Source organism: Mustela nivalis, assembly GCF_964662115.1.
Source record: "Mustela nivalis genome assembly, chromosome: 6".
Taxonomy (NCBI): domain Eukaryota; kingdom Metazoa; phylum Chordata; class Mammalia; order Carnivora; family Mustelidae; genus Mustela; species Mustela nivalis.
The window spans coordinates 112369085-112396934 of record NC_139025.1 but is presented as its reverse complement, the minus strand read 5'-3'; the positions used below and the strand labels follow the sequence as shown (position 1 = coordinate 112396934).

At 45.1% G+C, this 27850-nt stretch overlaps 1 protein-coding gene and 1 long non-coding RNA gene across 3 annotated transcripts in view; one reads left to right on the top strand and one right to left on the bottom strand.

Moving 5' to 3' along the window:
• Positions 1-27850, top strand: part of THSD4 (thrombospondin type 1 domain containing 4) — a 556226-nt gene that overhangs the window by 327378 nt on the left and 200998 nt on the right. The gene's annotated exons all lie outside the window — the stretch shown is intronic.
• The window catches only part of LOC309866276, a 30435-nt gene continuing 2586 nt past the window's right edge, over positions 2-27850 (bottom strand). Inside the window, exons 2-4 of the long non-coding RNA XR_014312538.1 lie at positions 3974-4028; positions 494-2043; positions 2-125 (exon numbers count right to left, since the gene is read on the bottom strand). This is a non-coding gene — a long non-coding RNA (uncharacterized lncRNA). The remainder of the gene's footprint in view (positions 126-493; positions 2044-3973; positions 4029-27850) is intronic.

Sequence of the window (27850 nt, the reverse complement as noted above, 5' to 3'; positions counted from 1 at the left end):
TGGCTTAGTGGGTTTAAGTCTCTACCTTTGGCTCAGGTCATGATCCTGGGGTCCTGGGATAAAGCCCCGCATCTGGCCTGGGGGCCTACTTCTTCCTTTCTCTCTGCCTGGCCAACTTGTGATCTCTGTCTTTCAAATAAATAAATAAAATCTTTAACAAAACAAAACAAACAAACAAACAAACAAAAATCCCTCTCTGAATTAATACATTTCCTTTATAAGAAAATGGATGCTACAAACAAAAGGAGAAAAATTCAACACTTCATAGGTCTTCTATTGGGTGGTAAACTCTGATATTTTTCACTGCTTGCTAATAAACAGAAAGGGCTTATTTTAACAACAGTGGGATTGTGCTATTTGTGCCGTTTCGTGATGTGCTTTTTAAAGACCACCTCCCCGTTAGAAGACATACATAGATACCCTCTCTCTTGTGCCTGACAGTCCATGGACAGGGATATCCAGGCGTGTTTCACCAAACTTTGCTGTTACTTACATTGTTTCTGGGTGTTTTGCTGGAAACATGTTGTACATTGCATGTTTGCTCTTCCTTCTGGTGTCTTCTTCAGCGGAAGTTCCTAAAGTGGGAATTCTGGCTCCAAACTGAGGTTTGGACATCTCATTCATATTGTCTTTTTTTTTTTTTCCTCTTCAGAATGGTTTTGCCATTCACATTCTCACAAGCAGTGCCTTCGTGTGTTGTCCTGGGTCGCCGGACGCACACCGCAACGTCAGGCCCCATCTTACCGACTACCTCTTTTCATGGCAACGTGGCTTGGAAGGGTTAAAAATTAACCCTTGCTGTTGCGAGGCTCCGTACTTCTCAGCTATGCCTGGATCCCCTTTTGGATTCTGCTAGTTTGAAAATGAAAAATATTTCTTTTAAAACGTTACTTGGAGAACATGATTGATGTTCGAATGTGATCGAAAGATTGGAAGAGCTGGAGACAGAAGTGATCCGGGGTCCAAGTAGCTCGGTTTCACGGCTGGCTGGCTCATCGCCTATCACTGTGTGCGATCCTGGGCAAGTTTCTTGCTTGCTCTTCCTGGGCCTCGGTGGCCCCGAGTCTAAGATGAGGGACTAAGGAGGACCCGATCCCTACCCTATGCTGTCTTCACTTATGACATTCTATAAATCTTCGGCTATGTAAAGCATTCCTCTCACAGGCTGGGCTTGTAAATTGCAACTGTCAGACCTTTGAAATGCAGCTTGTGTGGGAAAGGAAAAAAACCCAGCAGCTACTTTGCTGCTGGATCAGAATTCTATGTTCTTTGTGAAGTAATAAATTGTGTCTTGGCTCCTGGATTATTCCAGGTTGCCTCGGGTTTTGTGGAAGTGGCTTTTTCAGGAATTGTTCCCATTGCCAGAAAGTAGGTGTTAATTTGTGCCTTGGCTGTTTTTCAGGGCACACTCTGGCAAAGACCTGGCAGGTCTTTTTCAGAGGATCAGCAGAAGCAGGGGCCTGGTTTCCCCTCCTTGCACGATGACACACACCCTCCACCAATAACCGGAAATAGACCTATAGTCAGAGGCCTTGGTATTGTAAAGGACCACTTACCCTCAACCTCGGCCGGGGTTTTGGACCAAGTGGAAACACTCTAGTCTGTATACTGTAGGAAACAGGGCAGCCAAAAACATAGAAACTGCTTAGTATTCCTTAATAAATTATCTGAGATCCATTGAAATGAGGTCCAGGTGGGGTCCTGGAAGAGGAGACAAAGCTAAGAAAAGCGAGAAGGGAACAAAATGGAATAATGTTGGGATTTGATTCTTGTAGTTTGCAGCCTCTGTGGCTCTGCCTGATTCAGTCCCCCGGGTATCCCGGGGTATCATCGGCGTCGTTACCCCCAGTCCGCGCAGCAAGGGAAGGAGAGCGTGAAGTGTTGGTGGGGAGTGGTCCAGTCGCACCTACAAAAACCACAGAGCGTGGCTTGAATTCCCCCAAATCTCTGCTTGCTTGGCAGAATTTTGTAGTCTCTCACCTCCTTCCTCTTCTCTCTCACCCGTCTATGGCAACCATTGGAAAACAGCTCTTCTTTCTCACCCTGGGAGTCCGAAGTCACAAATTAAAGTCATTTGTCAACCTGCAGTATAATGCACTGTGAAACCACCCCCCGTCGAGTACTCCCCAGACTCCCGTGATCTGGGCGTTCAGCCGTCGTAGCTTACGCCGTGTTCATGTCCCACGTGTACTGCCCCTCATATTTGTCTTCGAATAAATGCTCTATTTCATTTTCATATCCCAAGTGCTACGATGTCTGTGGAACCAACCATTCGATGTGCCAGATAATCGTTTTCTAATATACTTTAAAATAGTTTGCTATTATTTGTAAATGTTCCTTTAATTTTAGAGCTATTAAATTTTTAAGATTTGTCATTTGTATACAAGTAATACATCTTGCCTCTACTCCCTTTGGTGTACTTACAATCCTCTGAGAAATTAACTCCATTACATAAAAGTTAAGACTCAGTTCCTTGGTTGAATTAGCCACATTTTAAATGCTCAGTAGCCACTGTGGTGAGTGGCTACCATGTTGGACAGAGACAAAATTGTACTGCATGGCACTGTCTACAGTTTGCCCGGGGCATGTTGACTGCTTTCATTGGTTCAAGCTAAGCTAATATATGGTCAAGTCACCAAAACAACTGTGAATAGTGATTCACTTAAGAGGTCCTAAGAAAAATGTCCAATAATAGTTTATTCCAATGACCATTAACTAAGTAAGTGGCAAGGCGGATAGACACATTCAAACTCAAGTAACAGATCGACTTCAGTGTGCTCTAAACCACCTCTCTCCCGCAGCCCGCACTGTGCCTCCCTCCCTGGCACGCCACTGTCCCCTTCCCACCCTCCCGTCCGTCTCCCTCCTCTCCGTGCGTGGCTGTGTGTTTTCTGCTTTCCTGCTTGTTCCTTCTCTTGCTGCACCTCCACATGTCCTAGCCTTGCTGTCACTCCTGGCCTCCGTCCTTTTTCTCTGTTCTTCCCTAGCTTCCTTTCTCCTCCCCAAGTGGAAACTTCCCTCATTCAAAACCCAAGTGTTTTTGGATTTCGTTTTATAAATTATTCATCAACTGCAATAATGTCAGGCCGAGGGACATTGTCGGTTGTAATGTGAATAAGGGATACCTCCTAGTGGTCTCCTTGGAGCTGTGACCAGTGGCACACTGGACCTCTCTGGGTAGATGTCCACTGGCATCTCATTGTCAGATGCCTAAAACTGACCATTGCCCATGCAAATCCCAGCTGCCCCTCACTGACGCAACCACACTCAGCTTCTTGCTTTAGTCTACTCCTCATTCAAAGCCATCTTCAAAAGAACAAGAGGATTTTTGATCACACTTCTTTGCAGACCCACAGAAGAGGAGCGCAAAGCTACCGTTGGTTACCCTTGTTGAGCAGGCTAAAAGCGGAGGATTCCTTAAAAAGCTTGATGCAACCTCTCTTAAAATAAAAAATGACCCTGCCTGTGCTTAGAAGGCTTGAAAGGATCCCCAGAGAGAGGTAAATGCTGCATAGATATGTGTACGCTTTGTCTGTTGACCTTGACTGTTGAGGAGAACAGAACTGACCCCTTTCTCCTTATTCTGATTATCCAGAGACTCCAGAGAGGAGAGCAAAGGAGAAGTCGGACTGGAGAGCTCTGAGTATAAGATGCCCTGGGGAATATATATGCATTGCTTGATTGCACAACATAGACCCTTCCTTAGGAGGACAAAGTTGAGACTTTTTATTCCTTGCAGGGAAATGTGTCTTCCGTTTTCTCCCCCCCTCCTCTTTCTAAATGCATTCAATTAGGCTATGGAAAATTTAGTTCCTCTTGCTAATTTATACAAGAAGTTATGATACCTTGGGATCTTTCATCTGTCAGCTTTAAACCTGAAATATGGGATTGATTATTCCCAGGAAGGTGATGTGAGGATCTGCTCTCTTTCTCAGACAAAGGGAGGCATTTGTCCAAAATGAAGAGTTCCTACCTGGGTGGGAGTCGTGGAACCATCCTTCTGGCTACATTCTGTACTGCTCCATTCTCTGAAAAAGAGAAACAGATCCAAGTTTAACAAACCTTAATCTTACTAAAATTTAAAGTCTGTGTTGTCTTCTGGCTAGTGATAACCGTAACAACTATTTGTTGAATGCTTGGACTTTAATAGTGTGTTAGGTGCTGTAGATGTGATCTCATTAATCCTCATCACAGCCCTGATGGTGTGGACTGCTTTTGCCCATATTTTATTTTAAAGATCCTCTTTCTTTCTTTCTTTCTTTCTTTCTTTCTTTCTTTCTTTCTTTCTTTCTTTCTTTCTTTGGCAGACACACACACACACACACAGCAAGAGAGGGAACACAAGCAGGGGGAGTGAGAGAGGGAGAAGCAGCTTCCTGCTGAGCAGGGAGCCAGCCCGATGCGGGACTCTGCGGGGCTCAATCCCAGGACCCTGGGACCATGACCCAAGCCGAACACAGATGCCTAACAACTGAGCCATCCAGGCACCTCACTTTTGCCGATATTTTAGTTTGAGGAATTTCAAGTCTGAGAGAGGTAAACAACTTGCCAAAAGTCATGCAGCCAATAGGCGGCAGAGCTCAGATTGAAAGCCAGGTAGTCCAATGCCAGAGCTCTGTGGTCTTTGGACCCTGTAGTTCTGTGTTCATTTTGTCATCATATATTTATTGAGGGTTACTGTGGACCGGCACTATTCTAGGTTCAGGCATTCTACAATGAACAATAAAGAAGAGATTCCTGATCTTATGGAGCTTATATCCTAGAGAGGAAAGACAGGAAAAGAGTAAATTAAAAAAAAAAATCTAGATCATTTCAGATGTTGGTAGTGCCATAAGAGCAATAGATGGAGTAAAGAGATAGTGAATGTGGGGTTATTTATGCTGGAAGTTCTTAGAAGGATTTTCTGACAAGATGACCTTTGAACTCAGACCTGAATGGCATGAAGGATCCAGAATGTGGGTATTGAGGGCAGTAGAAACAGCAAGTGCAAAGGCCCTGGGGTGAGTGAGTGTCAGTGTTTCAGGAACCACAAAGGTCAACATTGTTATCTAGTCAGTGGGAATGAGTGAGAGATGTGCAGACAGGCTTTGGGTTTCATTCCAAATATAACAGCACACCCCAGAAGGGTTCTAAGCAAAGAAGAACAAGATCTGAATTAATTTTTTAAAAGATTATTCTTGTTTCTGTGTGGGGAAGAGTGAGTACAGGAGCAAGACAGGAAATGGAGGAAATGGTTGGAAGAACATTAACATCAGAGGGGCCAGAGGCTTTTGAGAGAGGAGGACAGTGCCTTGCAAACAGCATTGGGGGTAGCTGCAAGACTGTCTTTATTCGACTTCCATCCCAGCCCTGAGGAATTTGTGATGTGAGGAGGAGCCGCAGTGGCTAGCGAGGTCCAGTGAGTGGGTCGAAGGACAATGGGCCATTTAGAACCGATGATGAAGCTTCAGGGGGGTTGCTTCACATGCTACGGTGGCAAATCACAGCAGTAAGTTTACAGCCAGTGTGTTTAACAGTATTTTAAATGCTTTTCGTGGAATAACGTCTTTAGTCCTCTCAATAATCCTGAAGTGTAGGTACCACGATCACCCCGACCTTACACAGGAAACTGAAACACGGAAGGGTTGAGACACTTGCAGCTGCTAATATGGCCGGCATGACAGATTCTTAATTCCAGAGGTCAGAGTGGTGAGGTTCAGGGGTTGTCTGAGAAGGCTGGGGAGTAACCTCACTGAGGGAGGGGTGCCCTGGTCTGGAGATGGGACCCAGAAGACCTCGGTGATCTGGGAGGTAGTGATGAGGGTAAACAAGTCCACTCCGATGCCATTCACCCTGACTGACCGCAGAAGAAGGTTCCTGATCAGCGCATACTGGAAGCCTCCAGCCCCTGGCAGTGGCTCTTTCCCATGGCTTCCTGTGCGTGGAGGGGAGCCACAGGCTGAGCCAGGGCCTCCTTCCTGGGACTGCTTTCTTAGGCAACTTGTGGGGGCAGAGCAGTGTCGTCTAAACAAGACAGCGTCTTGACCTCTTTAATCCCTCTGCTCTTGGGCGGGGGGAAGGCTCATACTTCCACATTCCTGGGATATTTTACTGAGACTCTCATTTGGAGGTAATAATCACTGACTAGGGCTAATGAAGCACTTACTACCACTCAGGTTATACAATGAGCCCTTGATACATATTTTTCCTTCCGTAAACACAACCATCATGACAGAGCTGCTCTTCTCGCTCCGCCTTTTCGGGTGGGCTAACTGAGCTCCAGAGGGGTTATATGACTTGCCCAAGGCCGTGGTGAGTGGAGGCCCTGAGATCTGAGCCCCGGCGACCTGGTACTTGAGGTCAATCCTCAATCACTCTGCTGTAGGTGAGGAACCTACGGGCGCCAGGTTGGGGCAAGTGTTTCCCAAGAAGTCTTTGTAAACCCCAGATGAATGAGAGAGGAAAGCAACACAGAGGTGGAGCAGAGATCCCACAGGTGAACAGCACAGTTCCTCCATGACCACACTGATCTTGACATGTCGGTGGACCAACTGTCAGGATCAGAGGGCGCCCTGAGTGGATGAACTTGGGGGAAATGCAGGTGGGAAAGGGGAAGTCGATGTGAATAGAGAGAAAGAACTCATTGCTCTACTCACTTGTCCTCTATTAAATCGAACAGTGTCACAATTCAAATAATACTCCCCCCCCCCCGTTAATTTAGTGAACTCAGTGAACACCTAAAAAGCTACCTACTTCCCTAGCCTCCATACCTCCCTAAACAAGGATAGTGGTGGGGGCGCCTGGGTGGCTCAGTGGGTTGAGCCTCTGCCTTTGGCTCAGGTCATGATCTCAGGGTCTGGGGATGGAGGCCTGCGTCGGGCTCTCTGCTCATCAGGGAGCCTGCTTCACCACCTCTCTCTGAGTGCCTCTCTGCCTACTTCTGATCTCTCTCTCTCTGTCAAATAAATAAATAAAAATCTTTTTTTTTTAATTTTTTATTTTTTATAAACATATATTTTTATCCCCAGGGGTACAGGTCTGTGAATCGCCAGGTTTACACAATTCACAGCACTCACCAAAGCACATACCCTCCCCAATGTCCATAACCCCACCCCCCTTCTCCCAACCCTCCTCCCCCCAGCAACCCTCAGTTTGTTTTGTGAGATTAAGAGTCACTTATGGTTTGTCTCCCTCCCAATCCCATCTTGTTTCATTGATTCTTCTCCTACCCACTTAAGCCCCCATGTTGCATCACCACTTCTTCATATCAGGGAGATCATATGATAGTTGTCTTTCTCTGCTTGACTTATTTTGCCAAGCATGATACGCTCTAGTTCCATCCATGTTGTCGCAAATGGCAAGATTTTATTTCTTTTGATGGCTGCATAGTATTCCATTGAGTATATATACCACATCTTCTTGATCCATTCTGTTGATGGACATCTAGGTTCTTTCCATAGTTTGGCTATTGTGGACATTGCTGCTATAAACATTCAGGTGCACGTGCCCCTTTGGATCGCTATGTTTGTATCTTTAGGTTAAATACCCAGTAGTGCAATTGCTGGGTCATAAGGCAGTTCTATTTTCAACATTTTGAGGAACCTCCATGCTGTTTTCCAGAGTGGTTGCACCAGCTTGCATTCCCACCAACAGTGTAGGAGGGTTCCCCTTTCTCCGCATCCTCGCCAGCATCTGTCATTTCCTGACTTGTTGATTTTAGCCATTCTGACTGGTGTGAGGTGATATCTCATTGTGGTTTTGATTTGTATTTCCCTGATGCCGAGTGATATGGAGCACTTTTTCATGTGTCTGTTGGCCATCTGGATGTCTTCTTTGCAGAAATGTCTGTTCATGTCCTCTGCCCATTTCTTGATTGGATTATTTGTTCTTTGGGTGTTGAGTTTGCTAAGTTCTTTATAGATTTTGGACACTAGTCCTTTATCCGATACGTCATTTGCAAATATCTTCTCCATTCTGTCAGTTGTCTTTTGATTTTGTTAACTGTTTCCTTTGCTGTGCAAAAGCTTTTGATCTTGATGAAATCCCAATAGTTCACTTTTGCCCTTGCTTCTCTTGCCTTTGGCAATGTTCCTAGGAAGATGTTGCTGCGGCTGAGGTCGAAGAGGTTGCTACCTGTGTTCTCCTCAAGGATTTTGATGGATTCCTTTCGCCCTGAGTGGATGAACTTCGGGGAAACGCAGGTGGGAAAGGGGAAGTCGATGTGAATAGAGAGAAAGAACTCATTGCTCTACTCACTTGTCCTCTATTAAATCGAACAGTGTCACGATTCAAATAATACTCCCCCCCCCCCGTTAATTTAGTGAACTCAGTGAACACCTAAAAAGCTACCTACTTCCCTAGCCTCCATACCTCCCTAAACAAGGAAAGTGGTGGGGGCGCCTGGGTGGCTCAGTGGGTTGAGCCTCTGCCTTTGGCTCAGGTCATGATCTCAGGGTCCTGGGGATGGAGCCCTGTGTCAGGCTCTCTGCTCATCAGGGAGCCTGCTTCAGGGAGCCTGCTTCCCCACCTCTCTCTGCCTGCCTCTCTGCCTACTTCTGATCTCTCTCTCTCTGTCAAATAAATAAATAAAAATCTTAAAAAAAAAAAAAAAACAAGGAAAGTGGTGGAATTATGGATAGTTTTCGGTCAGGTATTTTAGTTTTCTGTGATGTTTAAAAGAAAACAAATATGCAAGGTGTTTTTAAAAGGAAATGGTTTAAATGATGAAATAGGATTCTTTAGGCATCATATTTAATTGAATTCATATTATCATTCTTAAAAATATATTTTCTTAGACATTCATCTGTTCCTACCCAAAAACATGGGTGGATAATTTGATCTCCGTTTTCTTAGGCTCAGTGAGCTTGGCACAGTCATTTTTTACTCATATGTGTGTGTTGCTTCAACCTGAAAATACCTAGACTTGCAGGACCGGTGGAAGGGCCATGAATGGGTCTGCCATGTGGCCAGGAGTAAGGAGAAGGGCAGTGTCTGTCTCTCTTGGTCCTTCATTTATATTCCCAAAGAATTCATTAACCTGTCAGTCAGTTCGTTTTCTTTTGATTCATCTGGTGGATCACATTTTGTTCTCACTAAATCTTCCTTTGAGCTCCTTGGAGAGAAAGATCATTAGCAGTAGCTCTTTGTCCACTTATTTTGCAAAAGTGTATTTTTTTCATGTATTCCAGCCTCCAAACCTCAAAAAACAGGCAAAATAAGATCCTTGTTCTTAAGGGCTTACTCCTTGTCTGAAGGAGTTATTCCGGAAATCGGTAAGGGGCAGCCGGAGCCACCTGTGTGGAGAGCAAGTCTGTATCTCCTGTGTGACAAATTCCTTGAGAGTTGGCACCTCGAGTCTTGAACGCATTCACATAGCTTTCAGACCCTCGTCACTGACACACTGTTCACATAATGTGGTCCTGCACTGGACATGGGCTTCTGCTTTGCCGATCCCCGAGGCCTGCCCACCCTTGAGGATGGAGTGATGGCGCCTGGAGGGACCACCCAAGTGGAAAATGGCAGAGCCAGGCCTTGGACCTTCAATTTCTACGTGAGTGCATTTTTCCCCCCAACCAAAATGAAGTCCTTTGTGTTAGATGTACATTTTGTCGAAGTCTTTATACCTTCCCAAGGTTATCGGTACTTTTTAAAAAGATTTATTTATTTATTTATTTATTTATTTGACACAGAGAGAGAGAGAGAAAGAAGGAACACAGCAGGGGGAGTGGGAGAGGGAGAAGCATACTCCCCACTGACCATGGAGCCCGATGCGGGGCTTGATCCCAGGACCCTGGCATTGTGACCTGAGCCGAAAGTAGATGCTTAATGACCCAACCAGCCACACACCCCTATTTCTTTATTATTATTTATTATAGACAGCCGGTATTTATTTAGATTAGCCAACAAGTTGTACTGTAAAGTCTTGGTAGAAGCGAATGCAAAACTGTCCTCTGGGCTTTCTCTCCACTCCAAGGCTTGGAGAGGCCACACGTAAAAGGTCGTTCTTTTGGAAGATGGGGTTAGGAGTCAGGGTGAAGGAAATCCAAGACATATGCTTTAATAAAAGGAACATGTAAGTTCAGGCAGAGTGTATGGGAAAGCAGAAAATGTTGTGCATGGATTGAAAGATATATTCAGAATTTCATCCTTAAACATAACCAATAGTGGGTATAGTGGTTGTCACTTAGTATGTGCTCAATAAATATTGGCTGAATGAATGAATGAATAAACAAATGTGGGAAAGAGAAATACAAGCAAAGGCAACAAGCAAACCCAGAATCCTCATTTACTTTCTGTACCTGGAATGTGTGATTTATCACCTTCATGTCTTTAAGTGGGACCAAAGATTCTCAGTGGCAGAGTTTATGCACGTCTATCTTCAAAGGCCATTCAGTGAAGGAAAAGGAATGGTGGGAGTAAATCTGGGAGGTAAAAAGAAGGATCTAGAAAACTCCAAAGTTGGAAACCTCTGAGCCAGCAACTTAATCAGACTCCAGCCTAGAACCTGAAGCAAGGGCAGCCAGCCTTCTTGAAGCTTCCCTTGCACTACGCCTTCACACAGGATATACCACCAGGATGGCCACGCTTGTTCTTTGGCCTGTGATGGGAACAGAACAGTCAGCCCTTGAAGGGAAATCTGCACTGACTCATGTTGCTTCATTTCTGGAGAGGACTAGAAAGGTGTTATGATGATTGTATCCATTTCATACATGACTGTATGAAATACTACAAACGACAGAAATTTATTCTTTCATAGTTCTGAAGACCAGACTTCCCAAATCAAGGTGGCAGCAGGGCTGTACCCCCTCCCAGAGGCTTTGAAGGAGAACCAATCCTTGCCTTTTGCAGCTTCTGGTGGCCCTGGACGTTCCTTGGGTTGTAACTATATCACCACCATCTCTGCCTCCATGTGCACCTGGCCTCTCTCTTCTCCCTGTGTCTCCCCTCTCTGTCCTTAAAAGGACACTTGTCCTTGTATTTAGGGCCCACACAGATAACCCCAAATGATCTCATCTTGTGATTCTTAATGACATCTGCCAAGTCCCTTTGTCCAAGTGAAGTCCTGTAGTAGAGGGAAAGATGTCTTTTCCTTTTACCCTTCTAAATTCTCAGCTGGGACCCCTGGCATATGAGCAGAGACAGAGTCACGAGAGGAAAGCATGCGTATTTATTTGCTTCAAGTTTTATGTGACGTGGAAGCCTTTAAGGAAATGAAGACCCAAAGCAACGGTTCAACCCGAGAGTCTTTATACCAGATTTGATGAAGAGAGGAGAATCATGGCAAACCCAGACAGGGCAGAGGGGCCTCAGAGTGGGAAACTGGGGGAAACTTAGCAAAGCCTAGTCACTCATACTGCTGTGGGTGTTCCTTCATCTTGGGGATAAGGGTGCCCCTCTCCTCTGGGTATAGGGAGAGCACCTCTCACCTGAGGGTCTTATAACCTGTTTCAGGAGATGATCAGAGAGTCCTTCCTACACCTGCCTGGTCTCCAGTTCCTTTAACTGAAAATCTTCAACATGCCAGGTTGACATTTTTTGAGATCGTGTGTCCCGAACCCCAGCACTCCCATTCACAGTTGCTGGGGATTCCGAATCCCCATAGAGGTATTGTTTGGGGGAACCACTGTTCAGCCCATGACAATGACATGAATGTATTGCAAAGGTAGTTTGACAGGGGCAGAGGGATGGCCAGGGTAGGGCAGGGATATGGCTCCTTGGGCCTCCATCCAGGACCGAGGAAGTGAGCAGTTAGATCAGGGTAGAGGCCGTGGGAGTGAAGAGAAGGAGGTAGAATCGGGAGGTGTTTGGTGAAATTCACTAGGACTGGGTTACTACCTGGTGTGAGAATGAGAGAAAGAGACATTTTAAGTGTGACTCTAAAACCCGTTTCCTGGAAATGTGTGCTGTAGAATACTGGATCTTGGAAAATCTATAGGTATCTGGGGGTGGGGTGGTCCTATAGACAGACGGAGTTTGGGAAACACTGCATCAGACTGGGTCAAACAGGCTTCTTTTCTGCAGGGTTTCTCCAAGCCTTCAGCACGCTCATGTTTATGGCACAGCCCTAAAGGCAGGTTTCTGGGGGACAGCCTTTCCCAAACTTACTCCACTAGGGACCTCTTTTACCTAGATTATCCTGAAGGACCCATGATCCACACACCTCTGGAGAGTATTGCTCTGAGACTCCCCACCCTCTGAGAAAAGGATGAGGGAGAAAAGAACATGTAAGAGAGGACCAGGAGGGCAGAGTGAAGAAAACTTGAGTCAGGTGATCTGTCGGGGGCTGTGTCTGTTTTCCAGTAACCCTGCCAGCAGCAAGGATGGCCACGAAACTGGCGGCAGTTGGCAGAAGCCACCAGAAGCCTTACGCAGTCCTCTTTGACTTGAATCGTCTGTGGGAGTGTTCTGTAGTTTGAGTCCTTCTTTCACGGGTAGCTGCTAGGCAGGAGAAGCTTTCATTTCCGAGGCAGTGTGGCATGTAAGTTTCAACCATCCTGCCAGCTCTGGTCCAAGGGATGGCGACTCTCACGTGGCCAGGTGAAGGACACCAGGAAGAGTGGTATGAATGCCATTCATAGGGTGGGGATGAGCTGCGGGCCCTTCTTTCCTTATATCTGGGAGAACCAACCCCAATCTCCCCTTTGCGGAAATCCCACCACTGGACCCTCCAATCTTTAGCATTCCCCATCTCAGGTAGAGAATGGTTGGCACCCATGACAGAAATCTAGACATCCATTTTGCAATGAGCTCTCAGTATGTATCAGACACCACGTTTACCCTGAAGATCTCATTTAACTCTCAGGCTAACCCTAAGGGATAGGTACCATCAGTGATCAGATTTTTATAGATGGAGAATATGGGGCTCATGGACATGGAATGATTTGCCCAAGGGCACATGACTAGTGTGTGGTACAACCAGAATTTGACTTCAAGCAGTCTAATGTTAACACTGACATTCATGACCACCAGGTCATGAATTTAATTATAGATGTTTTGGATTACAAATGTTGGTAAGACTTGGACATGGAAATATGCAGAAAGCAGTGGGATACAGAATGAGACGAGGTCAGGCCTGGGCTTGGAGCCATCGGAAGAGATGGTGGTTGAACCGTGCCCGTGGAGAAGTTTATTCAGACTACAAGGTCGAGAGTCAATTAAACAGATTTACAACAAACTTCATGCAAAGTTTTTAGGTATTAGTGGGATGTTTTCCCAAGCAATGAGTTAGAAAAAAATGGACCATTATCACAGCCCATGGACAGAACATTCCAACTCTGAGGAAACGGGACCCAGACACAGAAGTCTGTGTCCTAAATCATGCTGTAAAGTCAGAAGCAGTGGGGATTTTTTGAGAAGCAGAGAAATCTCTCTGGCTGCATAAGTGCATGAGGAAACTATGGTCCTTGCTGGGCACTGGTGAGGAGATCTGATACTCTGCAACTCTGCCTTAGCATCCCTAACTATAGACTCAGTTGCCCTCCTCAGCCCCTCAAGACCTGGAGACTGCCCAGAGGGAGGGGACTGCACAAGCTTCTAGCAGTGGGCGCACAGCAGATACCCAAGAAGCAGGGCTCAATGGATTGAGACAAGGAGAGGAGAGCCAACCTGGTTCAGCCCCATTCTGCTCCTGGATTCATTATCAAATGGTAAAGTGTTTTCACGGACTCATCACCACGTCATTGCAGATGTCTGAATTTTCCCTCACATACTGGGGAAAAAGCCACGATAAATTGCTACCCACTTGCGCTGAGTTTCATTTGGTTCTGATTCATTGCTCACTTAGGGACCTTCTAAAATCACAGTTTATGGACTCCACATCCTGGTGGTTCCCAGAGATAAATGAGCCTGGATTCCAGGGAATGCAAATGTCTTCAAACTTGCAGCCAGCTTCCCGGCTCCCTGCAAAGGTCTCTTAAGCCCCTAAGTATTTCCTCTCTTAAATCACACATCACTGGCACAGGCAGAATATTTTCAAGTTCCTTCTTTCTCGTTAGGAGACCGTCCCTGAAAGGCTGACCGAGTACAGAAATGCCATGATTCTTGGCAGTTTTATGGCACAGTTCTTAGGTCTAGTTAGAGATTCTATTTTAAAGCTGGGTTTGGTGGGTTGTTGTTTGTTTGTTTGTTTGCTTTTCCTCCTGAAAAAGACTGTTTCATTGGGCTGCACTTGAAACATGACATTGAGTCTCCCTTGGTGTGCTTACGGGTTGGGTGAAGAGCTCTGTGCGTAAAAGGGAGTTTAGGATCACACGTGGGCAAATCTCATGACTTTTTTTTTTTTTAATTTTGTTTATTTATTTGACAAAGATCACAAGTAGGCAGAGCAGAAGGCAGAGAAGGAGGGAAGCAAGCCCGTGCTGAGCAGAGAGCCCAATGCGGGCCTCGGTTCCAGGACCCTGAGATCATGACCTGAGCTGAAGGCAGAGGCTTAACCCACTGAGTCACCCAGGCGCCCCAAATCTCATGACTTATAGTGGACACATTTCCTTTTTTTTTTTTTTTTTAAAGATTTTATTTATTTATTTGACAGAGATGACAAGTGGGCAGAGAGGCAGGCAGAGAGAGAGAGGAGGAAGCAGGGTCCCTGCTAAGCAGAGAGCCTGATGCAGGGCTTAATCCCAGGGCCCTGGGATCATGACCTGAGCTGAAGGCAGAGGCTTTAAACCACGGAGCCACCCAGGAACCCCAGTGGACACATTTCCAGTGAGCCAGTCTGAGTCCCCAAAGCCCACGATGGGTGGGTGCAGAGCCACAGTACCTAAGTTTATGCCAAATGTTGTTCTGGATGCAAAAGACATTTTTGCTTCAGCGTCGAGTAGATTCTCTTATGGTGTCTGTCGGACATGGCAGGGAATGAACCACACTTTTCTGTGCCACGGGCAAGGGGCAGGCGTCCCATCAAGTTAGCCCTTAAGGAAAACAGCCATTTCTTGAGATATGCAAACACTTCTTGGGAATAGTTGGGGAAAAAAAAAAAAAAGCAGGTGCTTCAAGGTAGTGAACAATTTTTCTCAAACGGGCGGCAGCGAGAGTGAATCATGTGACAATTGTGAGAAGCCTTTGGAGCTTCCCGAAGCCTTGTTTTTCATAATCCGTGTTTACCTCTGAGGCCGTTCAAATGTGCAGCCAAACATTTGAGAATTTGGAAGTGTGCTGTGGACACACACAAAAAAAGGTTACAAACCACCGACGTTGTCCCAGGAGCATCAGCTAGGCTCCGGGATGCACTCCCACACGCATGGGCACTTCAGTTCACATTCCTGATTCTTCTTTCGGATTTTCTTCAACTTCTGCGGCTAAGTCTCTTCATCAAGATTGCTCAGGTTCTGCTGCTTCCGACCTGTGTTTGTATTTATATTGTTATATTTTGCTGGTACCTGCCGCGTGTGAGCCTAGGAAAACTGCTTTCAGTAAGACTGAAGAACGCCAGCATCTCCTGCTTTCCGGTCAGTCCCCAACTTTGCAAAGTGGAAGCCACCGAAGTTGAAAGCGGAGGACAGCTCACTTGGAAAGAGCCCTCCTCCTTCGACCTTGTCGGGGTCGGCAGTAAGGATTAGAGGCACGTTCCCTGGCCCCATATATTGTGGGTATTTTTGCGGTACACGGAGCTCCTGGATGCTGAGAGTGGTGGCCCCAAAGGACATGGGAGCTTCCATGGAGGGCGTCGTGAGGTGCTTCCTCCCCATTGCAGAGCTCCTGGCTCCGAGGAAGCGTGTTGGAAAGTACACAGACCGAGACAGGACCTAGACTGGGTCCACTTCTTTTATTGCCACAGCCTTGGGAGAGGAGCCTGTTCCATGAGCCTCAGCCTTCTCATTGTGGAAAGCAGAAATAAAATTCCTTCCTCTGTGGTTATTAAAATTAAATAAGATAATATCTGTCCAGAGCCAGCTCGAGTAGCCGCTTGGTAACTATTCATTTCCTTGTGTCTCTTTACCCCATAATATGAGCAAGAGCTCTCTGCCTGGGCCTCAGCTTCTGTTTCTGGAACTGGAGTATCTGTGCGTCATCTGATGGGAGTATGAGACCTGCTTCTGGAGCATACTTGTCAGATGTCTTGGCTGGTCTTAGATGAAGCAGGGTCAGGCAGCGGACCTGGATCCGAAGCAGATACTCAGCCTCCTAGATAGTGGGGAGGAAGTCTGGGCTATCCAGAGTCACCTTACTAGAAACCTGTATCACACTTTACATAACACCAGTAACGGGGATGAACTCTCCCCTTCAGAAGATGCTGACTGCTCTGGTAGACTGTTCCGTTCTTTGCCAAACCAATGACTCATTTTGCCCAGGCTCACAGCTGTCTCATATTTCCCTGCCTTCTTGCAGCTGAATGTGGCCAGTGGAAGGTGGCCAGGCCTGGCAATCCTCCACTCTCCCCCCTCCCCATCTGCTGGACGGATGTCAGTGTCCAGGGCGACCCTGGACACCACATGCTGGAGTGGGCAGGCCCTCTGACAGCCTGGGACCCTAAGTGCCCGTGTGGAGCAGAGTGCCCCCTGCTCCACCATCTGGACTTGGCCCAAACAAGAAAGAAACTTTCTGGGTATGAAGCCATTAGAACCTCCAGGTTAATCTGTTAAAACAGCTAGTATTACTAACAATCTTCCTGACACAAGAGGGAACTAATAAGAATCTCGATGACCCAAAAAGTAAATTTTTAAAACTTTCCTTTATGATGGCACTTGACATTCTTCTGAACACAATAGCACCCTTTTATATTTTGTTCCTGGGGGGAAACAAATTTCCCAATTGATTAAAAACTAACTACACGGTCTACCCATTCAAAACAGACTATGTATATTGATTGTAAGACTGTGTATATTGTGTATACACTGTGTATATTGACTGTAAGAAATATGGAACAAAGTTCTCTGTCAGTGTGGAATCTATTTGGTTTTATTTGCCTAACAGTTTCAGCTGAAAGCCAAGGTTAATGATTAACTACATTTATTCCATTTTAAATTAGATTAACCACTCCTGACGCCAGGTGCTGGGCTGGGAAGGGGGAACTCAGTAAAGACAGAAGAAATGAAGATAATTATGTTTCTCTAGATTATTAGAAGTTCTGAAATTAGAAAACTAAAATTTTGGGGACACCTGAGTGGCTCAGTCGGTTAAGCGTCTGCCTTCAGCTCAGGTCATGATCCCCGGATCCTGGGATGGAGTCCCGCGTCCGGCTCTCTGCTCAGCGAGGAGTCCACTTCCTCCTTTCACTCCGTCCGTCTGCCTACTTGTGCGCTTGCTCTTTCTCTCAAATAAATAAATAAAATCTAAAAAAAAAAAAAAAAACCAACCCACCCAAATTTTTCTGAAGCATCCTATATACATCTGTGTTTTCTTAAAGTATACTGAAAATAGTTTTACTTTTCTCAGTCTTCAGCTCCGTCAATCATAAAATCAGGGGATACATAACCCACAGGAGTTGAGGATTAAATGGGGATCATGTCTACCTCCCAGCCTAATGCCTGGCACAATAAATATTAAATAATACACCCAATAACTATTGAAACCTTGACCTCTTTCTTAATGATTTGGTTTATTGGATTTTGCTTTGGAATTACGCTTAGGAGCATGAATTTTCACCCTTGGAGACTTGTAAAGTATCCTAGACCGCTCACCTCGACATCAGTTGGAGCCACAGGGCCAAGCTTTGAGCTGCGGTATCTACTTTTACAATTTGTATTGACTTCTTGCCACGGCTTAACCGGCTACACCGTCACGTTATCTTCAAATCTTTTCTTCTTCTTCTTCTTTTTTTTTAATCTCTGGGGAGAAGAAAATAAAATACCCCTGGTAGAAATTATTGCTAAAAACTGAACCAACGCTGTCTGCAAGCCTGGAATGCGCTGGCGGAGCAGATTACTAGCTATCAGAACGGCTGTTTCAGAGCTCGGGGACCCATTAGAGTCAATGCCAAGATCACTGCTGCTTCCAGCAAGCCGAGGTTAACAGAAGTCACAGCTCCCAGCCGCGGTATGGCGTTGCTGCTCTTCCTGCCAGCGCAGCTTCTATGCTGGGAGGAGGGACGGAGGGAAGAGAGGAGAAGATGGAGAAAAGGGGGATGAAAGGAGGCCCCGGGTAGGAAGTTACTTGGGTGGCTCTTCACAGAGGCGGCCGAGTGACTTGTGTGCACAGCAAAGCTGGAGGAGCCCAGAGCACCTGTTCTGATTTTCCTTCTCACCCGCCCTGGGTCTGACGGCCCGCTTCCCGCACTCCTGCCCGGGATGGTTGTTCGTCATTCACTGAAGTTATTTCCAGGGCATCGTGGGAACCTGGCATCAGGTTGTTTGGTTTTTGTAATTCTTTCGTTACCGCCGATGTTCAGTGGTTGTTCACATTCCGTTTTCGCAATGGATCTGTGTCTCTTCCTTGGGGAGCTGACGCTGCCTGGGCTTTCCCATTGGTCAAAGACACCATTTCTTCCAAAGGAAAATAATTTTGTTTTTCTTAACTTTATTTTTCTACTGCTCATTGTAGAAAAAGAATAACTAAATTTTCTTAAGCATAACTAAAGTTTTAAGAACAAGAATGTGATAAATCACCCTTTCTGTTTACCCAAAATAGAATTATATTAAGGATACCATATAATGGCCTACTTTTGCTTTTTTTCATTCAAGTGAGTTAGAATATAGTATATTATTAGTTTTGGAGGTAGAGTTTAGTGATTCACCAGTTGCATGAAACACCCAGCGTTCATTACAAGAAGTGCCCTCCTTGATGCCCGGCACCGAGTTGCCCCACCCCCACCCCCAGCTCCCCTCGAGTAACCCTCGGTTTGTGTTCTAGAGTTAAGAGTCGTTTATGGTTTGCCTCCCTTTCTGTTTTCATCTTACTTTATTTTCCCCTTCCCTTCCCTTCTCCTGTGTTCATTTGTTTGGTTTCTTAAATTCCACATGTGAGTGAAATCATATGGTATTTGACTTTCTCGGACTGACTCATTTTGCTTCGCATAATATCCTCTGGTCCCATCCACGTCGTTGCAATTGGAAGATTTCATTCTTTTTTATGGCTGAGTAATGGCCTACTTTTTATTTTTTTTTTTTAAGATTATATTTATGTATTTGAGAGAGTGAAAGAGCATGAGGAGGAACAAGGGGGAGGGACCAGCCGACTCCACACTGAGCACGGAGCCTGACACAGGGCTTGATCTCATGACCCTGAGATCACAACCTGAGCCGAAACCAAGAATCAGATGCTTAACTGACTGAGCCACCCAGGCGCCCTGGCCTTCTTTTTTTTTTTTTTTTAAACAGCTTAATTAGGAAATACTTCATGTATACCATTCACACTAAAAGTGTACAATGCCATATTTTAGTATATTCAGAGTTGTATAACCATTGCCACAAGCCAATTTTCAGAGATTTTCATCTCCCTAAAAAAAAAAAAAATCCTGTACCCACTCGCTGGCCGTTCCCATCCCTCATCACATGTGTTGGACCTGGGAAACTACCAGTCTGCTTTCTGTCCCTATAAATTTGCCCCTCCTGGACATTTCATTTGTAAGTGGTCTTACAGAAGTGGTCTCTTGTGACTCTCTTCTTTCACTTAGCATAATATTTTCAAGGACCCTCATTTCTCTTTATTGTCCAGTTACATTCCATTGTATGGGTGTACCACATTTTATTTATCCTCTTGTCCTGTGATGGCACTTGAGTTGTTTCCACTTTGGGGCTATTATGAACATTGCTACCATGCGCATCCATGTTCAAGTTTTTGTGTGGGCCTCTGTATTCATTTCTCTTAGATACACACATTGGATCAAAAATCTCTGGGTATTACACTAACGCTACATTCAATTCTATGTTGCTGATGCCCCACTGTGGGCCACAGTGGCTGCACCATTTTACGTTATCACCAGTAGTGCGTGGGGGGTTCCAAGTTCTGCATATTCTCACCAACATTTTTTATTACCTATATTTTTTTTTTACTAGGGGGGCATGAAGTGGTTTTATTGTGGTTTTGTCAGTTCCCTAATGATGTGGAGCATCTTTTCATGTGCTTGTTGGCCATTTGTGTTATCTTCTTCTGAGAAATGTCTAGTCACGTCCTTTGCCTACTTTTAATTGTATTATCTTTTTATTATTACGTTGTAAGAATATTTTTTATATATTCTGGGTACACATTCCTTATCAGATGTATGATTTGTGAATATTTTCTCCCACTTTGTGGATTGTCTTTTCATTTTCTTGGTGATATCACTAGCAGCACAGAAGTCTTCAGTTTTTGAAAAGATTTTATTTATTTGAGAAAGAGAGAGTATGAGCGGGGGAAGGGCAGGAGAGGGGGGAAGGGAGCTGCTCCCCTCAGCAGGGAGCCTGATGTGGGTCTTGATCCCAGGAACCTGGGATCTGACCTGAGCCGAAGGCAGACACTTAACCAACTGAGCCACCTAACACCCCAGAAGTCTTCGATTTTCATGAAGTCCTGTGTTTTTCCTTTTGACACTTGTGCTTTTGGTGTCATATCTAAGAAACCATCATGACCCAAGGTCATGAAGTTACTATGGTATTTTCTTCTAAGGGTTTTATAGCTTTAGCTCCCAAATTTGGGTCAGTAACCCAACACAGATTGATTTTCTTACAGCTCTGGACGTCAGAAGTCTGAAGTGAGTTTTACCAGGCTAAAACCAAAGTGTCGGCAAGGCTGCATTCCTTGTGGGGTCTGTAGGACAGAATCCCTGCCTTCTTGCCTCTTCCATTTTCTAGAGGCTGCCCACCTCTTTTGGCTCACGACTCCCTTTCATCTTCAAGGCCAACAATGGCATGTTGAATTCTCACATTGAATCACTCCCACTTCCTCTTCAGTCTCACTCTTCCATATTTCAGGACCCTTGGGGTTACGTTGGGCCCACCTGGATATCTTAAGATAAGCCCCCTCTTTCAAAACCATCTGATGAGCCACCTTAATTCCATCTGCTCTCTTAACTTTCCTTTGCCAAGTAATGTCAGATTTTCATTACCTTGCCTGTCACAACCTGTGATCCGTTCTGAATTAATTTTTCTGCGTGGTGTTAGGTGAGAGTCCACCTTCAGTCTCTTGCACATGGATATCCAGTTATCCCAGCACCATTTGCCGAAAAGAATGTCCTCCCATATATGTGACCTATTTTTCTCTTAAAACAATATAACATCAAAAGTTGCCCATATGGGGCGCCTGGGTGGCTCAGTGGCTTAAAGCCTCTGCCTTTGGCTCAGGTCATGATCCCAGGATCCTGGGATCAAACCCCACATTGGGCTCTCTGCTCAGTAGGGAGCCTGCTTCCCTTCCTCTCTCTCTCTGCCTGCCTCTCTGCCTACTTGTGATCTCTGTCTGTCAAATAAATAAATAAAATCTTATATAAAAAAAAAGTTGCCCATAGCCACCAATATAGGACATGATCATTTTAAATGACTGGATAAGATTTTACTTTTTGAAGATACCATAATGTATTTACATTGCTTCTAGCCTTTCACTATTAAAATAGTCTTTATCTGATATATGGGTTTTTAAATACATAAAACCCCTTTCCATTATCTGTGTTGTAAATTATCATTGAAATCATTCCCTCTCTCCGCCGTCCTGGTCTTCTCCCTTTTCATCTGGCCCACAGCCTTCTTCTCCTACCTGGTGTTCCAGTTTCCAGTCATGCCTCTCTCCAGCCCTTTCTCCATTACACAGTGGCCTTTCAAAATGCCAATCTAATCACGTAAGGGCCACCTGTGTCCTTCAAATAGATTCTCAGTAGGAAAAGGACAAAACTCTTTGTCGCAGCCCCCTCTTGGCCTTGAGCCTAATGCAACGGGGTGGCCCACACTTGCTCACTCTCTCCATCCACACGCACCTGCTTCCTCTCGGGTCCTCAGAAAAGCCATTGGCTGCTAATGCAAGTGGTTTTTATCATGGGTTTGATTTTCTTCAAAAGATGGAATAGGATTTTTTGAGACTTTTCCACCCTTTCCATTTTTCCCATTTTTTCCCTAATGAGGCTAGGCCTCTAGCTCCTCACACATCTTTCCTTTTAAGCCCTTTCCACGTTGCAATTTCTATTTACTTGGGGGTCTCATTAATGTTGGCTTCCTGCACCTACCAGTAAGGTCTGTGAGGATGGGAATGGACTTTGCTTTTGCTGATCATATCTTAGCCAATAAACAGGATCAACACATTTTCTACTGTGTATTTGACTTTTAATTTTGTTTATAGTATTTTAAATAAATAGAATCATAAAAAATTGTATAAATCCTTCCTTTTATGATTCTGCCTTTGTTAGAGATTTGCTAAAAAATCCTTCCCAGCTCCAAGAATATAGAAATGTTGACCTATTTTCTTATATTGATTGATTCTTCTATTGTTTGCATTAAAATCCTGAATCTACCTGCCGTTTGTTTTTGGCACATGCTGTACAGCAGGAAAATAATTTTACCTACTTGCGAAGTGGTTAGCAGTATTCTGAACTGTTGTCACCCTTTCCTTGCTGACTTGAAATGATTCCTTGGCTGCATATTAAATCCTTTCCATGTTAAGTTCTGGAAATAATCCATCTTTCCGACCCTGCTAGTATTTGCCACTGTTTTAACTATTACAGCTCTAGACTTAGTTTTAATATCTAATAGTCACATTTGCTAATAAAACATGTTTTTATAAAATAATATTTTTAAGTTCTACAACTTGAATTAAGGGTTGCTAGACAGAACCATGTCTTGGAGCAGGTCTCAAGCGTTAGTGGGACCCCATGGGGCTTGTTGCAACACAGATCCATGGGCCCCCAGATGCCACCGATTCAGTAAGTATTTATGTGTGTGGTTTTCTTTCTTTTTCAAGATTTTATTTATTTATTTGAGAGAGACAGAGCACAAGCAGAGGGCGAGGGAGAAGCAGACTCCCCCACTGAGTGAGGAGCCTGACACGGGGCTGCATCTAAGGACTCTGAGATCATGACCTGAGCCAAAGGCAGACATGTCACCATCTGAGCCACCCAGGTACCCCGGAATTTTCATTTCTGACAAATTCCCTGGTGATGTCAATCCAGGGACCACGATGTGAGAACCTCTGCCATGGAATGAAGGCATAAAATACAGACTATGGTCAACCTGAGAATGGCCTGATGGCTTCTCTGAGTCTGCTCTCTCCCAGCGTGCTGGCAGACGTGAGGTGAGCCGGCCCTGAGTGCTCTGGGCGCATATCTACCTGACAGAGTCTGTGGAGGGCTTGGCACACTTCAAAGGCGATCCAGGGAACACAGCCGCCCTTTCAGCCACCCCGAGAGGTGCTCAGCCTACGTGCACCGCTTCCCCATTGGTGACAGGTGTCCATGCCGCCAGGCTGTGGCCCTTTCAGGCAGACACCAGAGAAAGGGAAGGATGCGGTGACTCCCTTTGCTTTAGGCTCTCGTGGCTCTCCTTGTGTTCAAGGGCAGTGGGACCGAGAATGTTTCTTTCCTTTGCTCATTTCCCGCTCCCTTGGCTATGTAATGGCTCCTGGGTCCACACAAAGGGAGAGCTAATTACTAACACCTGCTTCTGCTCCCAGACCCATAGGCAAGTTCGTGACAGAGGCTTTTCCGACCCATTCCGCACAATGTAAGCATCTTTAAGGAAATAAACATCATTTTAACAGCTTAACCATACAGTATATGCGTCTGCGGGGAGGGCTACATCTCACTTCCTCCTTCATAAAAGGACAGACAGTTTTTAAGGGAAATAAAATAGCCCGAGAGGGGCTGTCGGCTGTGGGTTTATTCTTTGTTTGTCATGATTAAGGCAGAAGTGCGTGATTCCATTTTACGTGAAATGTGTGGCTTTAGGAAAACCTTTGCTTCCCAGTTTTCTGATACACCCATGTCCTCCGCTCACTCATATTCTCCCTATCTGGGTCACCCAAAAGTTCGGTTGGAAATTGTTTCTGTGAGGGCTGTACCTTCTGAGAACTTCTCCTTTTCATTTTCCCCTTCGTGGTTTCTAAGGCACACCATCAGAAGACCGCCCGTCACAAGCTACAACAGTTTCCTACTGGACTGTCCCCTGTGTCCATTCTCTAGTCAGCAGACACTGAAAAGGCTGGCCATGTGCAGAGTCTTGGCAACACAGAAAGACACATCTCCTGTCATCAAGGCCCTGCTCTCTGTTGAGGAAGGCAGATATGTTAGGTAACAATGAACAGTACAGTGGGACAGATATAGTGTTGAAGGTCATCAGAAGATGCCCGAGGACACCGGCCAGGGGCACTGCCGTGAGCTTGGCAGGGAGCCTAGCAAGTCGCGACTCTCAGAAAAGGTGACATGTGAGCAGATCACTGAGGGGGTGGTGGGAGGGTTTGTGCATTTATTTATTTATATCATTAACTGTCATTATTACTGTTACTTCACTTTTATTTGTTTTTGGAATAGGTGTTGATTCACATGTTTGACAATTCAGTGAGTATGAAAAGGCTATAGAAGGGCTATCCAACAGAAGATAAGATGTGATTTAAAATCTTCCTAGTAGAGGCACCTGGGTGGCTCAGTGGGTTAAGCCTCTGCCTTTGGCTCAGGTCATGATCCCAGAGTCCCCGGGTTGAGCCCCGCATCAGGCTCCCTGCTCAGCAGAGAACCTCCTTCTCCCTTGGCCCCTTACCCTGCTCGTGCTCACTCTCTCTCTCAGATGAATAAGTAAAATCTTTAAAAAATAAAAAAGGAAAATCTTCCTAGTAGCCACATTTTTAGAAGTAAAACAAGGAAAATTAATTTTAACCCTTTATTTTATTTAACCCTATATATATGTATATATATACATATATATGATTATCATTTCATCATCTAATCAGCATAAAAACTATTAATGAGATGCTTTACATTCTTTTTTTTTTCTTGTACCAAGTCTTTGAACAGGTACAAAGTATACCTTACATATAATGCATCACAATGTGGAACAACCCCATTTCAAAGGTTCAGTGTCCACAGGTGACCCAGTGACTATATAGTAATCAGTTGCCCTCCCATTTCTGCCCTGAAGCTGCTGACTTCGTGGAGGCAGCCCATTTTGGCCAGTCTCTAGGGTGTTCTTCCACAGGTAGATGATAGGTATAGGAGTAATCGTGACATGAGTGTGCAAATACTGGGTGATGATTGTTCATCCTACTTTTCTCACTGAGTAACAGATCTTGGAGATGTTTCATATCATTATATAGGAAGCAAGCTCATTTTTTCCCCTTTCATTTATCTATTTTACATGCTATAGAGTTTTTATTTATTTATTTATATTTTATTATTTATTTGACAGAGATCACAAGTAGGCAGAGAGGCAGGCAGAGAGAGCGGGGGGGGGGGGGAAGCAGGCTCCCCGCTGAGCAGAGAACATGATGCGGGGCTCGATCCCAGGATCCTGGGATCACGACCTGAGCTGAAGGCAGAGGCTTAACCCACTGAGCCACCCAGGTGCCCCTACATGCTGTAGAGTATCCCACATTATGGATGTCACACATTACTCCTTTCATCTTTCCTGCTGAACATTTAGGGGGTTTCCAGTATTTGGTGCTTAGAAACAATGCAAGCTGAGTTTTCAAAGAGGCATAGGGTGATGGAGCTAACTCAGTGAGGACGGGGAAGGACATTCTAGAGGAGGGGACCGGCATGAGGCAGGAAGGCCCAGAGCACAAGGACACATGGCATTTGAGGATAACTTCTTGGATGTCGGGATGTCTGGAGAGTAGAGTGTGTGAACAGAAGAGAGGGGGAGGAATCTAGAAGGGCAGGAAGAGACCAGATTACAAAGAGCCTCCAAGTGCCATATTAAGGAGCTTGGACTTCTTCCTTGAGCCATCAAAATATTTTAAGAAGCAGGGAGGAATAAATAAATGATTGAGTTAATAAAGGTAGGAGAAGAAAAAATCTTCCCTTCTGATGAATTCTGATTAATAGATGGGTAGAAAGCATGTGGGAAGCAGAAAATCACCATTTAAAACAGTACAATAATAACTGCTACAGGCAAGATCTACTGATGAATATTTAAATTGGTGGGCGACACTTTGAGAAATGGGATATTTGCATAGCCTCAAAGTATACCTCCCCAAATATGTATTAATTATTTTGATGGTTTTAACATCTGTCCAAACGTGCTTTGATACCCCCCCTCCAGGAAGTGGGGGCTTAATTCCACTGGACTTACTGGCTCACTTCTAATGAATACAGTATAGAAAAGGAAAAATAATAACTACAGTGAGCAAACTTGGCAGACATCGCCTTAACCAAGCGATCAAGGTTAACCCTCTGCCATGTTCACAGAGGGTACCCCTGACAAGGTGATGGGAAAGATACGTCACTTCCACTCCAAACCCCGTGACTTTAGTCTAATCATGACAGAACACTCGGTAAAAATCAAACTGAGGGACATTGCACAGAATTCCTGACCAGGACTCTTCAGAAATGTCAAGGTCATGAGAAACAAAGGGAGGAAAACTGTCTCCTATCAGAAGAAGCTAAGAAGACTCATCTATTATTCAGTGCAGCATGGGGTCCTGGACTGGGTCCTGGAACAGAAAAAAGACATTTGGGGGAAAACTGGGAAAATGGAATAAAGTCCTTCTGTTAGTTAATTTGGGGCCAGTGTTAATGTCCTAAGACATTAATGTTACAAGGAGCTGGGGGAAGATATACCATGACTCTGTGCCATCTTTGCAACTACTCTATAAATTTGAAATTATTTCAAAATAAAAAGTCAAACAAAAAGGAATCAGAGGAGTGACTTGATAAGATTCACATTTTAGAAGAATGCCAGTGGTTGTAGTGGGGAAGAAGGCTAGAAGGAGAAAGACCAGAGCAAGAGCTTACAAGGTCAAGCTATATAGAAAGTCAACAACAGATGGTAGAGGCCCGGATGGGAGCAGGGGCAGGAGTCTGAGGCCATGGGAAGGATGCAGAGATCTCTAGAAGACTCAATCAGACTAGGGGATGGTTTAGACGAGTAAGTGAGGCAGTAGGGAGGCTCAAGATAACACCCAGTTTTCAACCTCTGGGAATGAGATGGGTAATGATGTCATTCACTGAGATGGAGATACCAGGAGGAACACGGGTCAGGGAAGCAGTTCAGCCTCGGAACTGTTGAATTTGGGGTACATTTGAGAGATCCAAGTACGCATTAGGGAACTGGATACAGCGGCTGGCGGGTCAGTGGGGAGAGCTGGTTGTAGACCGCTGTGCATATAAAGAGTGGTCAGCACCAGTGAAAGGGTGACATGACCCAGGGAGAGGGGTTAGAGAAGAGAGGGTGTAGAACACAACCATTTAAGGGATAGACACAGGCAGTAGCAAGGGAACTGGAGCGTGTCCAGAGAAGGTGGTGACAATGCAATGTAGTCATTGAGAGCCAGGTCCTAGAAGCAGGCTGCCAGGGCCAGAATTCTGGCTCTGCTACCAACCTGTTGTGTGACACAGAACAAGCTATTTAATCTAATAAGGCTGTTGTCAGGGTTATGTGACACACTCTATGGACAGTTCCTAGAATAATGCTGGGCTCTTGGTGTTCAAAGAATGTTGGCTATTTGGAGGCAAAGGAAAATAGGAGCTTGGTGGTCTGGAAGCTAAGGGAAGAGAGTGGTTCTGAAGGGAGCACATGAACTTCATAACCCTGAAGATGACTGTTATAAATAAAAAGTGGAAAATAAAACCATTAGGATATGGAGAAATTGGAACCTTCATGCATTGCCAGTGGAAATATAACCTGATAATGGCCACTGTGGGAAATGGTTGGGTGTTCCTCAAAAAGTCAAATGTAGAATTATCATATGATACAGCAACTCCCCTCCTTGGTACATGCCCCAAAGAACGGAAGGCAGGACTCAACCAGGGACTTGCACACTCCTGTTCAGAGCAACATCATTCACAAGAGCCAGAAGATGGAAGAAACACCCCAAGTGTCCATCA